The 13,288-nt window shown below is 35.3% G+C and overlaps 1 protein-coding gene across 1 annotated transcript in view; it reads right to left on the bottom strand.

The window, feature by feature from the left end:
- The window catches only part of fstl4 (follistatin-like 4), a 198,975-nt gene that overhangs the window by 44,769 nt on the left and 140,918 nt on the right, over positions 1-13,288 (bottom strand). The gene's annotated exons all lie outside the window — the stretch shown is intronic.

The following is a 13,288-nucleotide window of genomic DNA, read 5'->3' as shown; positions in this document are numbered from 1 at the left end:
CAGTATATGCTGTTAAAGTTTGATGTTCGCATTATTTTACATATGCATCTGCTTACATACGCGATCACTTGTTTGTGCTTCTTCTTTGTCTGTGTTTTGACCTGGGGATTCTGTACTCTTTCAGAAGATGTGTAATAGCGCCCCCTACCGTTTGGGAAGATGAAGTAAACAAATGGACAGAAAATGTATTGATTCAAAAGAAATTCTCTGATTGGGGAATTTAAAATCTTGACATTTGGCAACCGCAATCATGAAAGCTTATGAAGGTTTGTTACCAATTCAGGATAATGTGAATGCCACGTTAAAATGAAATGTTTCGGGATAAATAACCAGCAGGCAAATAAATGCGTAACTCTTTCCCCATCAGCAGATTTGATTTTATTGTATGAATATCTAAACATGCAATATGTCAAAAGCAGAACAAAGCCTCTGCTTTTAAACTATTTTTTTTCAAAATTATTCTAGCTTCATTCATTCTTTTTAAATCAACACTTAACTATTGAAAAAAAAGAAAAGACTATGTCCAGACAGGATTCAGAACAATAAACAAAACATTGATGGAATAGATAGAGTTCATTAGCACCTCTAAAGCTTCACTTCCTGGCTTGACATTTCATTTTGTAACATTAGGCAGTTTTGAATAACAGTATATGCTGTTAATGTTTGATGGTCGCATTATTTTACATATGCATCTGCTTACATACGCGATCACTTGTTTGTGCTTCTTCTTTGTCTGTGTTTTGACCTGGGGATTCTGTACTCTTTCAGAAGATGTGTAATAGCGCCCCCTACTGTATAACAGGGAAAACATGGAAAGAAAAAAATCTGTTAATGGCGGGGAAAGAGTTATCAAATCGAAAGCAGCAGAAATCAAGATCACGATTAAAACGTGATTTATTGTGCCACCCTATTTTCCATGATTGCTTGTGTTATTTTCCTGTTTATTACTCTAAAGCTGCTTTGACACACTCTGTATTGTATAGAGCACTCTAGAAATAAAAGTAAGATGACTTGTCTTGATGAGCCATTTGATCATTTGATGAACGGTCCGTCTGAAGTGCGCAAACAAGAACGACCCAGACATCGCAAATGTCTCCGACTGACCTCGGGTCAATAACAGTCTGGCTTTCAGATCAGTCATTTCACAGCTAGCTTGCAAATAATAGTGTTGGTGTGCTGACGGCAGTCTAAGCAGATCACGCTGGTGCTCGACGGCTTAAGCAAACAACTTGAACGCTTGTGTCCATTAGCATTCTGCTGCAGTGGACGCTTCCGGGCACACACATGTCGTTTGCATGATTTCCTGACAGTTCCAGGTGGATTTAATTCTTTCAAATGAAAAGAGGTCATTTAGGTGATGTTGAGAGAGGATTGCGGTGCTGAATATATTGATTTGTCCTGGTTAGAGGGAAAATTAGTTCCTGCACCTGCCTGTCAAATTGCAGCCATCAGATCTGAAAAGTGCAAGAGGAGGGACGGCCCGTATACCGCTACAACAATGACTTGTGATCCAGACACCTGTGAAAGCTGAGCATGAGCCGACTGCGCTGCACCTCTGTTAGAACGCTCTTCTCCAGCATTTCATCATGCTGTAGTGAATTTCTGCTCCTGAAATCACTAGAAAATGTCCTTAAACAATGTTGTTGACACTGAACTCAGTTGACGTGCTGTTTCTAATTCTGCCATTTGTGAAAAATATGTAATAATCCTTATTTTACATTTGGGTGACTAGTAAATAAGAAGTTTGCGTGTGTTTAAAAGTTATGCAACACTTTAATGAATTCATGCCACAGAGTTCTGGATTGACAGCCATGAAAAATGCAGGCATTTTTTATTATTTTAGTATAATTGTACAAACGCACCCTTCAGCTCATGCTAAACACGTGTTTTTGCTGTGAAATCATTACTGTTTTTTATAAAGTAAACATAAGAATAACTTTGATATTGTTAGTAATATTACTTACTGAAAAAGCTTAGCTTTACTTGATCATCCAGACATAAGGGTTGCGGAGTTGTGCGACTGTATATATATATATATATTAGTAATTTTTTTGTTACTGACGGCTCAATCAGACTGCATGTCCAGTCAGGCAAGTAAAAATCTCTCTCACTTGCCCCTTCAAAAAATCCCGGACAAGCGTTACTGTCGAGCCCCGACTTATGTTTTGTAAATCAAATTATGATCCCGAAAAACTCACTTGAGGAAGACATGCAACTTAGAACAGCTTAGAACAACTGATTAAAAACTCTTATGTGTTTCATCACTGAAATGAGAGAAAGAAGAGCGCTGAGTTTTGCATGCACAGATCCGAAGCGGTTTAGTGAGTGTGTTCGGTTATTACCCGTCTTACACTGACGGAGTGTTTATACCAGTTCTCATAGAAAATATATTTAAGTTCAACCTGCATATACCTCATACCTTACAATTTTTTTTCAACTGCTTACACACATTTTCAAAACGTTGCCTCTTTTTTTTCAAAACTTTACACACAAATCCATAAATTGCACACACGAAATGCAAAATGCCTCACATCTCTTGCAAAATGAAGCACTGCGTTCAAAGTATCACAAACGCATCTCAAAAGCAAACATTTGCAAACACCTTTGCCATAACATTAATTCCGGTTAGATTTTTGTGTGCTACATAGAGAATTGTGTGTTGTGTTTTGCAAAAAGTGTTTTATGAAATTGAAAACTGAGTCAAAGGCAGAGAATTAGCGTATGGTTTTGTAGATTTGGTGTGTGGTTCTGCTGTTTGAGTGTCAGCTTTCAGAAATTGTGTGACAAGTAAAGATTTTGTGTGTAAGCAGTTGAAAAAAACTGTAATATACTTAAAAAAATGTATTTCAGGTGAAAGACAATACTTTTCTGATCTTACCTACATTTAGGCTAAACGCAAATATGGAAGGAGATCAAAACAAGGTTTATAATGGTTTACTAATAATTTCTTGGAACATTGTAAAGTAGCTGAATTTTAATAAAATGTGTTATATGTTTACTACATAAAGTTTTTCTTTATTTGATATAAAGTATCTTTATTTATATTTTTAAAATATATTTTAAAAATATATACGGTAACACTTTATTTTAGGTTTTCTTAACTAGTTGCTTATTAGCATGCATATGACTAGAATATTAGCCATTTATTAGTACTAATTAAGCACATATTAATGCCTTATTCTACATGACCTTATTCTACAGCCCTAATCACTATACCTAAACTTAACAACTACCTTACTAACTATTGATAAGCAGCAAATTAGGAATTTATTGAGGGAAAAGTCGTAGGTAATAGTGAATAAGTGTTCCCTATTCTAAAGTGTTACCAAATATACAAAACAAAAGGGCCAAAAATACTGATTTTCAAACATATTTTAGCAAATTTGAAATACATTTAAAAATATATATATAAAAAAATAGGTAATAATTATATATAAAAATTTAAGGGGGTCTGAATACTTTCCGTACCCACTGTATATACGCCTTACTTAACAAGACTGTGACTATTTTATTTTTTGATATGTTTAGGGTAATATATATTTGAAACACAGGAGATCTGAGTGGTAGACTTGCTAAAATGATCATCAACAAGAGACCCTCGTGAGGATGTGGTTATTGTCTCGGTTGAAGAAAGACTCTGAGATGGTGGGAGGAGAACATCACACTTTTGATTAGATCGGCTTTCATAATGCACGGGTGTGCACGAGCCCACAGGGTAGGGATGGCTCTGCCGCTCTCTGCATTTAAGGAATGTTGACATTTGTTCTACCATCCTGCCCTGAAGGGCCAACCTCAATTACAGAACCAATTAATTTCCTTCCCACAAAATAAAAATGACTTGACATCAGCTAATGTGTTCTCGGAGGCTGCATAATATATATATATACTTAAGCTGGATGCCTCCAATGCTTTAATACTTCTCATTCTTGTTTTCCAATCTTCTCTCTTCTCAGCAATATAAAGTGTTCTCATATACGAGTGCAGCAGGTGAAGACTGATAAGGAAACTATGGTGCTCCTCATTCTGCTACAACATTCAGTTTTAGTATTTCTTGGCTCGGAGAAACAGAAAACAGACTGAAGAATGATGGGACGGCACAACAGGGATCCTACGGTTATTGAAAACCTGGAAATATCACATTTTTAAACTGTTGTTGTCCTGGAAAAGTCATGGAAACAGATTCTGTTATGATGGGATTTAAAAGGGTTTTTGTTATGTCTGAGATTTGTAAGGCTACAATTGCACGGAAGAGTAGAGCCTGCGTTTATGTCAAGGATGAACCAAAAACAATGACATGATGCTGCATGTTGCTTTATTTTAAAGGCAGTAGCTGTGTAGTTGTCAAGGCAGTGATGTCTATTTGCTAGTTACATTAATTCATTCATTACAAGCGAATGGTTAACGGCAAGAGATTTGAGTTAAATTGTTGTTTTTAGGTTAATAACTTCCTTTAATTCAGTTAAATTTCAAATACACAACGTATTTGAGTAGTGTTTGCAGTTTAATAATTGTACATAACAAATAAATGCATGACACTCCCCAGCAAATGCTGCCTGACACTCTTTTGTCTGTCTTTGTGATTCAACTTGCAATTTTGAATAAAACTTTGTGTTTGGTCTACTTAAATCTTTAAGTGGACTGAACCAATTTCAACTTGTAAAACTGAGATCCCAATACACAAGTTTTCTGGTAACCTAGAAATAAACAATTTGCCTCTACAAAGTGGTAGTAAACCTTAAGTCAAAACATGGACCAATTTTGTTTGCTAAATTTGAGGCACTTATTCACTTCACTTATTACATTTTACAGTCATGAAACTCTAGATGGCGCAGTCTGATAGGTCTAACTCAATCTGACCTAATGACATCATCACGTGGCACAGCTGATTGGTTCTCTCCTGTATTGGTAGCCAATGAGCTCGCTGCTCAACATTCAAATATATGACTAGTGCTTACTGTAGCAGTTGCAGCATGCTTCAGAAACCCTCCACCTTCCCCAGCTCCACCTGTACAGATCTGCTACGGGGTGATTCATGTACGCTATATAGGGGTTATTTCATGCATGTTATATTTGCAGCAGCAGTATTTCTTACGTGCTCACAGCAGCAGCATGTTGTGGATGTATTGGAAGTAGCAAGTCTCGGTACTTGCTCTGCCGCAGCAGCAGCAGCAGCAGCGTAGCAGATCTATTCCACCAAGACCAAATACATTAACATTGTCATGTACATTACCATGCCAATCCCTCAGAGAGCTGTCATGACAGAAATATTGTAGTTAGTAACATGATCAAGGTTACTCATTTCAGGTAATGCATTCTGACTACTTTTTAGATTACTTTTAGAACACTTTATCTAACTTGTTTTAAACGTATCATTAAACATAACATATTGAAATTAAAAAAGCAAAGAGAAAGAAAATATATGCCATTTTTTATATCAACATCATGAAATGCATTAAACCAGTGGTCTCAAACTCAATTCCTGGAGGGCCACAGCTCTGCAGACTTTAGCTCCAACCAGCTCCAAATCACACCTGCTTGTAAGTTTCTAGTAATCCTGAAGACCTTGATTAGCTGTATCAGGTGTGTTTGATTAGGGTTGGAGTTAAACTGTGCAGAGCTGTGGGCCTCCAGGAATTGTGTTCGAGACAAATGCATTAAACATTACATTACATCGGTTTTACCAAACTGGGCTTAATGTAAGAACTGCGGTGGGTTTGTGAGTTGATAAAAAGTTAATAATTAATTAAAAAAATTAATTATTTAAACACTTGAACACAAAAAATATAAATATTTATTTACCTGCATGTCAGTGAGACCATTAAGTGACATTGAACAGTAAATATGCAAATGTGAAAAAGAAGAAGTAAGGAGAATCAATAAATTATGAATGATTTGCTGCCACAGTGTGAATATGCAATCAAGTAATCCATAAAAACGTAACTGTAATCTGATTATGAGCATTATGAAATGTAATGTACTCTAATTACAAGTACTTGATTTTTGGAATCTGTTTACATAATCCAGATTACATGTAATCAGTTACTACCCTGCTCTGTGTAGGGTATGCCTGAACCACCCACACACACACACACACACACACACATAAAATGTCATAAATCATTGTTATGTAAAGTTACATTTTCACAGCTATAATGATGTTGATTATTGAATCATTTTTAGAATCTGTTCTGTTTTTTAACAAGTCAGTCTGATTGACCCTTCGCAAAAACTCACCCTACTTAGTTACTGTTGCTATGTCTGACAAGCCATGCCACCCTCACACTACGCATCATGTTCTCACACAGTGAAAAATACATTGCAGAGTAAAGAGGAAACTGACAACACGCTGACAGACAAGACAGAGCAGGTTACTTCTGGCACGAAAGGTCTCAGCTTTCAAATTTTGTAATTTGTGTATGATATTCAAACAATAAATACTGTTTTGTGGCTCTTTAAAGGGTTAGTTCACCCAAAAATGAAAATTAGCCCATAAATTACTCACCCTGAAGTCATCCTAGGTGTATATGACTTTCTTCTTTCAGAAGAATCCAGTTGGAGTTATATAAAAAAATTATCTTTGATCTTTCAAGCTGTTTTTAATGCCACTCAGTGGGTGTTGCATGCATCAGTCCAAAAGAAGTTAAATAAAAAGTGCCCATCCATAAAAAAAAAGTGTCTCACATGGCTCCGGGGGGTAAACAAAGGCCTCCTGTAGCAAATCGATGCAAATTTTGTAAGAAAAATATCCTTATTCAAAACGTAATAATCACTTTAATGTAGCTTGCGCCAACAATTGTACACGGAAGCAGCTCCGGTTGGATGACATGTGACTTCAGCGGTGCGCATGCGCCGGTGAGTCTCGTGAAAACCCGCATTTGTTTACAGGATATTTTTCTTACAAAATGCATCGATTAGCTACAGGAGGCCTTTGTTTACCCCCCGGAGCCATGTGAGACACTTTTTTTTTATGGATGGGCACTTTTTATTTAACTTCTTTTGGACTGATACATGCAACACCCGCTGAGGGGCATTAAACAGCTTGAAAGATCAAAGACAATTTTTAATATACCTCCGACTGGATTCGTCTGAAAGAAGAAAGTCATATACACCTAGGATGACTTCAGGGTGAGTAATTTATGGGCTAATTTTCATTTTTGGGTGAACTAACCCTTTAATGTGTCGTGATAGATAACTGTATTGCCTCAGTTCAAGCGACACATGAACTGATCGTCTTTTCATATTTACTTATAGCCCGAAATAAACATGAATGAACATCAGAATGTAATTTATTTCAACCGAGGAAAAATGTCAATACACACAATTTTTTCAAGTTTAAGTCCTCCGAAGTGAATCTACTCTCCTCTCTGATTTGTTTGTTGGACAAAATTCTTAATCTCACATGTCACGATAAAAATGTTAGACTAAAACACTCCAAAACAGTCTCTTCTTCACTCCAATTCACATGTTTTCCATAGTCATTTGGCATTTCCTCTCAAATGCTGATAACCTGTGGTTAAGCGTGGAGCGAAAAGCCTTAAATGGGTCTAAAATATTCATTAGCAAATCAATCTAATTATAAAAGAAAAAAATATAAAATCACAAAGGACTGGAAAGTTTGTGAAAACTCATTTGTCAAAAAGCGTGTAACTAGGGAAGAACTAGTTCCCCGCTGAATCAAGATTGATTACCTGCTGATGTTCTACTGATCTTCTACCACACACAAACAAAACACTGAACACCACACTGATGACTTTACACAATAAAAACCCAACCGAAAGATGCATCAACATAAACCAACTCTTTCTTACCCTTCAAGCTGTTTATCGACAATTTAAAACCACATAAACTTCAAAAGCTGCCATCCAATGCATTAAAGTGCTCTAGAACAAACGCTTCTTTGAGATGAGAGAACGCTGCTTAGCACTGCATGTCACCTGCTCCCTGTAGACCCCAGCGGGACGTGAAGGGCACGCTCTGTGATTAATTACCTGCCCGACGGCTGTTTACTCAACCAGGACAGGTTTGGAACACTTACCAAATTTTAACCTGTAAATGGAAAAAAAAAATGTGTGCTTAGACCAATGGCATGTTCTCACAGCATCTTTAAACAGCTAGTCAGTAAAATACAATCAAATCAGTGCGCAAATGATCAACAAGGGGTTTAATTGGTTTATAATAATCAAAAAAAGAAACATTAGTAAAAACAGTTGTTCTTTAGAGAGTTCTTCATTAATTGTCAGAGTAGTAAAGGAGTTGTTAATGGTTTATTAGAAGTAAATAGTTCTCACTTTGAATTAGGTCTAATACTAAATACTAAATTAAAGACTACTGTATAACCTAGCTTTATTAGACATGAATTGCATCAATAGTGAGTGTTCCTAAAATATTAACAAATATATTAAATAACTTTACGTTTCTTACTTACATATAAGCTAATTAAATAATAATATTAATGAATAATAAGTAAATTGCAGTAACAACGAAAGAATAATTAACAGTAAAACATTTGTATAGGGACTAAGTCTCACTATTAACTACTTTCTTATTAACTAAACTAAAAAGCAATTTATTTCATTTGTAGGCCTATCGTGATTTTTTTTATTTGAGCTATCATTAGTAATTTCTTTATTTGTTCTTATTTTATTATTAACTGCTTAGCCTCCTTGTCATCTTTTATTCAATTCAAAGTTTTAAATCAAGCTATCTCGCGCTACTGCAACAAAATTACCCAGCTGTAAAATCAAAAATACACTGAGTGAGCAAAACTTTGTTTAATTACCATTATAACTAGCTATCTCACAATGTTTACATATGAATAAAAGCCTACATTAAATTCTGTCATATAAATTGGTCTCGTCATTAGAAATTAGCCTACTGATTGCCACCATTGATAGACACATTTTTTAAATAATATTAAAAATATCTGTATGACATTATATTCTGCAGTTCTTCCCTGCTGTACCGAATATCTATACTTCTCAAATTATCACATCGAAGTTAGAAATTCTAAAGAAAGACTAAAGAAAGGTTGGGAAACACTGATTTAGACGATGAAAACCAAACAAAGTTAAGTCTGACACAGAGAAAGGGACCGATGGCCGGCCGGCCAGCCGGGGTTCGTCTCTATTAAAATGTGTGTGTGTGTACTTCTAACATGTTTGGTTGGTAAAATAAATGTTGTAATTTCAAATCAGAGCGTCTTCCGTGTCTGGAATGGATGTATTCTTGAGTCTATAAGGTAACAATAATATAATAAGATAACCTTGTTTGAAATGGGTTTGGCTAAAAGAAAATTTTGGTTTCGTCTATACTAGTAGGTACTTATACTATATTGACTGGGTTAAATAGAATTGCATTTCTAAAAAGAGACTAAAATACTATTTTCATTGACTAAAATTAGATTAAATGTCATCAGTTTTCGTCGACTAAAACTAGACGAAAATAGTCATGGATAATTCTGACTAAAATAAGACTAAAATGCTCAGACGTTTAGTTGACTAAAACTTGACTAGACTAAAAAGAGTATGAACGTGACTAAAACTAATAAAAACTAAAATGACAGCTTCACACAAAGACTAGACTAAAACTAAAATTAAAACAGGCCGCCAAAAACAACACTACTGGAGACTAAGAAACTACAACCTGACTATCAAACAAAAACAGACCAAAACTTCAACTTAAAGTCCAAAACCAGACACAGAACGGGGAATATGTGACGGTATTTCTCAACATAATCACCTAAAATGACTGCTAATTAAATGTGAAAGATGTTAAACTCACATCAGACTCTTTGACTTTGGATTTTTCATTTCTAAATGCACATCATCGATACTTTCTGATAATTGTGTACTAGTTGAGTATTGCTTACTCTTTCTTTGAGCAAAACTGACCGATATTTAACTCCATGTGCATTGTGAAAAGCGCTATACAAATAAATTTGGCTTGACTTGAACTGCAGCTCATACTTCCACAGTTTCCAATAACAGGCCAATTACAGTCTCCATATTCCATTATCTTTTCAAACAAATGAAAACAGACTCCTGGCAAATTGCCATTGATTATTGCATTGCAAACGCTCTTGGTCTGACACTAAGCAGAAATTATGTTTACCGGCACAAACTGCTTAAACGGGTCAGCTCTGAATGACCAAGAACTGATTTGTTCATTTCCTACTGTAATATACCGCTGCGGGTGTAATAAAGAATTTAATTACCAACAAAACAAAAATGTTCAGTGCTCAAATATAAGCAAACCTACAGTATAGTTTATAATGAAGCGCTCGCTTATCTCACTGTGTGCTGTATTCACAATTTATTGTAGTACTTGTTTGCCCTGCATCCTATTTAATTAGGCATTTTTATTTTTAATTTATGCACCACTTAAAAAGAGACATTAAAAAGGAACAATATAGACAATTCTACTCTTTACTTTTTTGAGTATTGGCTTTTCACTCAAGAAATTAAGTACTAATGTTACCTGATCTGAAGAAAGTATAAGTGGTGCCACAATGCTAGGAGCACCAGGCCAATAATATATAGTATAGCACAAAATAATAAAGTATGGAACAGAAATTCATCATTTATAGAGCTGGGCAATATGGCAAAAAATGTTATCACAATATGTTTTCCCATATCATACAATATGAATATTCATTTAGCATTAATGGGGCTTTGCTCATGTATGTTAGATATTGAGAATGAATGCAAACTTGTTTGTTCAAAATTAAACTCCACAGAGTAAGGTTCCTTTTAATTTAGGGCCCCATAAAATCAATTTTATTTTTCCCTAAATTCAGTGTTTTCCATTTTATTAGATTTTTTTTCTGAAGTTTGTGTTTTATGGTTTAATACAAACATCTCATCTAAAATGGTGTCTAATGAAATGCATTAACAAAACTAACGTTTCAGTCTTTTAAATCGCAATCAAATTAAAATATAATAATTTACAACAAAACATTGCATTTTTTTGCCAAATAAGATGCACAACAGTACTGTATACATGTTATGTGATATGCCTTTAAAAAAAAAAAAGAAGTATTTAAGAAGTATATTTTAGTATACAACAGTAATATAATTTTGTCACAATTGAACAGTTAAGCTGGACTTTTATTTTGTCAGTTTTAATTTTTTTATTTGGTGGTTTGTTTTTGAAGATCTGTGAGTTTCAGTGTGTATTTGGCGGTAGCTTTTCTCAAATAAAAGGGACACAGAGGATCACACACATTAGCAGCATCGCGTCAGGGAACAGCAGCTATCATGTCGTGTCAGCCTCGGGGCGACAGGTGTCATCGCTCATGACGGCACAACAGCGGTCAGGTGACTCGTACAGATGGTCAGAGCTTCCAGTCGTGTTTATGAACAAACTAAGGTGATTTCTCAGGGATATTTTCTGACCTACAGTAGACGAAGCAGATTGTTCTGGTGAAGCAGACACATTCGATCAGAGATTCTCGTTCAACAGCAACCCTCCACATTCTCCAGCAATCCGACAGAAAATCAACTACGCGTTGTCCACAGTAAATCAGTTTTTGGAAAACGCAATATCGAGAAAAAGGTCAATCTAACCTTGCTTTAGGAATTTCCTCTTCTCTGATCAAATATAAGGCCTACAAACCATTTTGTTGCAATATGACGGCTTAGTCTTTCGCCCGGCTTAGTGCTGGACTCAGAAGTAATGACAAAGCTGGATACACTGAAATGGAGGAGATTGCTTTTTGTTGCTTCTAGAGCAAACACGCTGCATTAATCGATAAAGGCCCAGATTTGCTGCATAAAGTGTAAATGAAGAGGACTAACAGACAATTAGTAGAAATTAACAACATTGGATGCTCATTTCAATTTATAGAGTAAGGTCCCAGAGTCTGATGATAAGCGTACACTGATAAACTACTTTTAAGATTCATATATAGTATGATATAATGAGAAAATTAAGCTTAGTTTTATTCAGAGGCCCAAACTGAGCAAAAATATTAAATTTGGCACAGATGCTGATATTTATATATGGTCAAAATTAATTTGAACAATAATATGTCTTAGATATATGATATTGATATTGATGAATATGATGTTGAATGCTCATTTGATGATCAAAACATATAATGCAATGCAATGCAATGCAATGATGATTGAGAGATGAACAAATAAACGTTCCTCAAAAGCCTTATGATCATATTTGAGACTCACTGATTTTTAAAAAATAAAAAATAAATGGATAATTAAGTAAAGTGAAGCGGCTTGAGTCCAGTAAGTGCCCATCTTGAAATATTACTAACAATATCAATATAAGTTATTCTTTACTTTATAAAAATCAGTAAAGATTTCACAGCAAAAAGACACATGTAGCACAAGCTGAATGTGGATGTTTGTACAGCTAATAAACAAAAGGATTTAGGATTGTAAATCATTTTGGAAAACGTTATGATGTGCAATGAGATTTGGTCAGATGTTCTTCTTCCACTGAAGCTCAAGATGCTCTGTGGATCATCTCAGATCATGCAGACCAGTGCTGCTGTTAGGAAAGTAGAAAAGAGATGCACCAAATACTGAGAAAATATCAAATCCATGTTCATGTTTTACTCCATTTGTTATGCTGATTCAAGTTTTAGCATTTGTAATGAGTGAACCTCTGCTCGGAAATAAAAAAAGAGCTCAAAGCATTTTCACTGGTGGTCTCAGACTTTAGGAAGCATGGTCACATTATATTACTGGAAGTTGTTACTTTCTATATACTTCTGAGATTTTAACTGAGGTATTTGTATTGCACATCATAGAAGACAATTTTAGCATCATACATTTTCATTGTAGAAGCTTTTTACGCTTTTTAGCATTATTTTAGCCTTCCGGGTTTAAAATCGACTTCACGTCGACAACACAGATTGTGAAGTGATAAATGACAGTAGTACTTCAATGATGTGTCGTTATCTGTGTGTCCTTATCCTATGACAAGATGCTTTGCTTAATTATTCATGACCGCACGTGTTGATTTCCTATGACAGACATTTCAAACGGTGAGATTGTGTAGTACAGATGCATTCATGGATTGAAAGTGAGTGTTTGATTTTGCATAAATTCTCAACACAAACACAATTCATCCACAACGTGAATGTAACTGGTTTTTACAACTCTTGCTTTTGCAGCATCTCGCACGTGAGGGTCAAGTTTTTAAGATGAAGTTAAGAGAATTTCAACTTTTACACACAGTGCCTCTCATGAATGCCAGTTCCAAAACAGTGGACCAATCAGAAAAGCCTGGAGGCGGGGCAAGCATTATAAGCTTTTGTTTACAGTAG

The sequence above is a fragment of the Sinocyclocheilus grahami genome, unplaced genomic scaffold, assembly GCF_001515645.1.
Source record: "Sinocyclocheilus grahami isolate Dianchi unplaced genomic scaffold, SAMN03320097.WGS_v1.1 scaffold343.1, whole genome shotgun sequence".
Classification (NCBI taxonomy): domain Eukaryota; kingdom Metazoa; phylum Chordata; class Actinopteri; order Cypriniformes; family Cyprinidae; genus Sinocyclocheilus; species Sinocyclocheilus grahami.
The sequence above is the reverse complement of the archived record's forward strand: the minus strand, read 5'-3'. Positions and strand labels throughout refer to the sequence as shown.